Source organism: Ruditapes philippinarum, unplaced genomic scaffold (genome assembly GCF_026571515.1).
Source record: "Ruditapes philippinarum isolate M1 unplaced genomic scaffold, ASM2657151v2 ctg5501_1_1_1_1, whole genome shotgun sequence".
Taxonomy (NCBI): domain Eukaryota; kingdom Metazoa; phylum Mollusca; class Bivalvia; order Venerida; family Veneridae; genus Ruditapes; species Ruditapes philippinarum.
In genome coordinates this window covers 35555-38619 of record NW_026863450.1, presented here as the reverse complement: position 1 = coordinate 38619, position 3065 = coordinate 35555, and positions in this window count along the sequence as shown.

Genomic DNA, 3065 nt, shown 5'->3' with positions numbered 1-3065 from the left:
TTATGTGTTTAAATGAGTGTGGTCGTTTTTCGCAATTATCAAATAAATGTTATATTTGGATGTTATTTTATTTTCCAAGATATGCAGCTGTGAATTTATGTCAAAACTTGGTAATGGTGGTGCAAAAATATAAACCAGATAAAAAAGAGTCATGGTAACACTATTTTTTTCTATGGTCTATTGTGTTGATTTCATTACAAGTGTCGCCACATACAATAATACTAATCTCTCAAATATATAATTCCATTTCCCTTTATAATATTCACTTAATGAGATCATTACTGACTGATTTAAAAAAGCAAGCATATTTTTTTTTCTGCTGTTGCTTTTTTTTCTTTTTATATAAATTTAAGTTGTTTTCTCATAACATAAGATAATAACCACAGAGAATAACGTATGATTCTGTGTGTGCGTGCGTGTGCGTGTACGTGTGTGTGTGCGTGCGTACGTGCGTGCGTCTGTGTGACTGCGTGTGATTGAGTATATTTCAATACGCCTCCAGTTGCTCATATGAGCGAGTCCTCCAGAAGAATATTAATCATTTTAGACTTTGAAGGATATGGCAAAATATAGAAAGATACACTTATTCGAAAAGCTTGTTTAGGTTCTTTAACATGCCATGTGTCCGAGCACTCATACACGAAAGCTCGTTTTAAAATCTCTTCCGAGAGAATGTTTCATAATTTGGCCAACACGAGAATCGAACCCCAACATCAAAGTTATAACTGTCGTGCTCTAACCGAATGATGGCTGGCCAGATAATTGGTTTTAATTGTTCAGTCATAAAATAAAACTAAATGTTTCAACGATTTTCAGGTTTGCATACATAATACAACGATCACATGACGTTTCTGCTTGCACAGCGACAATTTAGTGAGGTTGCATATAAAGAAATAGTTAGGCAAATATAAACTATATAAAATATATAAACGAAGTGTTGATGGTTATGTATTTATTGATTGGAGGAATAAGTATGTCAATTATATACCGTTTACTTCTTTAGCCCTTCAATATTCGTCATCGAACCACGTGACCTCTGAATACAAGTTTTCATTTAATCAGTTTAATTAAATTTGCTTTAAATGAAAAAAAAAGATTATACTAGTTATAGGATACCTTACATTGACAATGCCTTAGCTTCCATAAGAACATTTAGGCCACTTCAAACTGGGCAAGGAGTCCCACAGTGTTTCCATCGCCACGCAATTTAAGTCGATGACATTTTTCGTATATCGCTTTGGGTTGGAAATGATAATACAATTGGTTTTCGGCAAATGCAGATCACTATTATTTAGTTGTTTAGTTCTTTTTTCTTTATAATTGCGTTGGTACAATAAATCAACACATTGAATGCTTAAATTTTACGGATAAGTATTTAGTGGTTTAAGCTATGAAGCTTATCCGAAATACGGTAGCTATATTTATATATATCTATTGATGTAATGGTGTAATATATCTGTCATATTTGTACCTATTTATTGATGTGTTATTTTTAGCTATCTATCTGTAATCGTCTCATATTTGTACTTATCTATAGGCGTCATATATCTGTTAAACATGTATTTATACCTTAAATTGTTAGCATGTGTACCTTTCTCTTGATGGTATATATATGTAGTATTTGTACAAGTATATTGACGTCTTATATATCCGTTATATCTGTACATATCTATTGATGCCTTAAATCTGGTATATTTGTAAGTATTATATAATTATTTTCAATATCTGTTTTGCTTTTTCACGTAATAGAGCATATTTTACAAGTAATTTGTTAAATAGTTGAGCAGTATTTGACTAATGTTACAGAAATATGGTCATATATGTGAATATATCTATATATCATGACAATTTACTTCACTTAAATAATAATAAAAATGTTTTGTATAAACTATCTATACTTATTTAATATCTCAACCTTATCACTCAAATCTTGTACCGATATCAGGTCTGAATTCAGCTCGAATAAAAAGCAATTTTGGTTCGATATTGTACAATAATCTGCAGCGCACATCTCAGTCACCATCAAATTAAACCGATTAGCAAAACTATTTGATATACACCCATTATGCTGATATATAGAAATAATTGCGATGTAGTAGCGGACATGAAGCTTTATATTGACTTCAACATTTATATTTTTTAAAAAAAATTATCCTTTCTTTTAAGCCCTACGTTTAGGACATACATATGTCTCTTTTTACTTTTTACAATACTGACACTTATGAAATTTCGAATGTTTTATACTCATATTTAAAGTTAGTATAAGTTTTAGACCAGTTGATCCGATTTCACCGTATATCTTCCATTTTCGTAAAGAGATATTACAATATCCATGTTCAGCTAAACATAAATGGATGGCAAGGGATATAAAGTTTCACAACTTCAACTTGTAGATGAATAAAGTACTTCTCATATATCACTCAGTATTTAAAAAAATGCTTTTAATTTATTAATTGTTATTCAGATATCTCAGGCAGGATAAAACATAAATTTTGACAAAAAATATTTGGATAGGCTCTCTTAAGTATATTACTGGATCAATTAAGTCATTAAATGTTAATGTTATTAAAATACTGCAGAACATAAAACTAGTATAGTTACGTGTCTGTACATAAAAATTACTGTTGTTAAATTATTAACTTTTCGTTATTAATCCCCAATCGCTCTATAGCTTAAAAACTAATACAATGTTATAAAAATAACTCTAGCAGCTTAAAATAAGCAGCTACTCCCAAGGTCAAGGTCATACTAACAGGTCAAATATATAAATGTCAACATTTCATGTCCGATCAAAAACTTTTAAATTTATCTAATGAAAAGCTTTGTGTTGTTTCTTTTTTTTAAAAAAAAAATCTTTGGTAAGCACAAATGATGATCTGCTATGGCCACCGTCATACTAATAGGTAAAATATAAAAAGTCAACCTTTCGTGTTCTCTCGGTGAATTTAATACTAATAAAAAGTTTTGTTCTGTTTTACTTAACACAGATGATAACCTTTTTAAGATGTGCAGAATGCAAATAAAAAAAAAAACAAGTCGCTAACATCTAGGTTAGTATCACATTT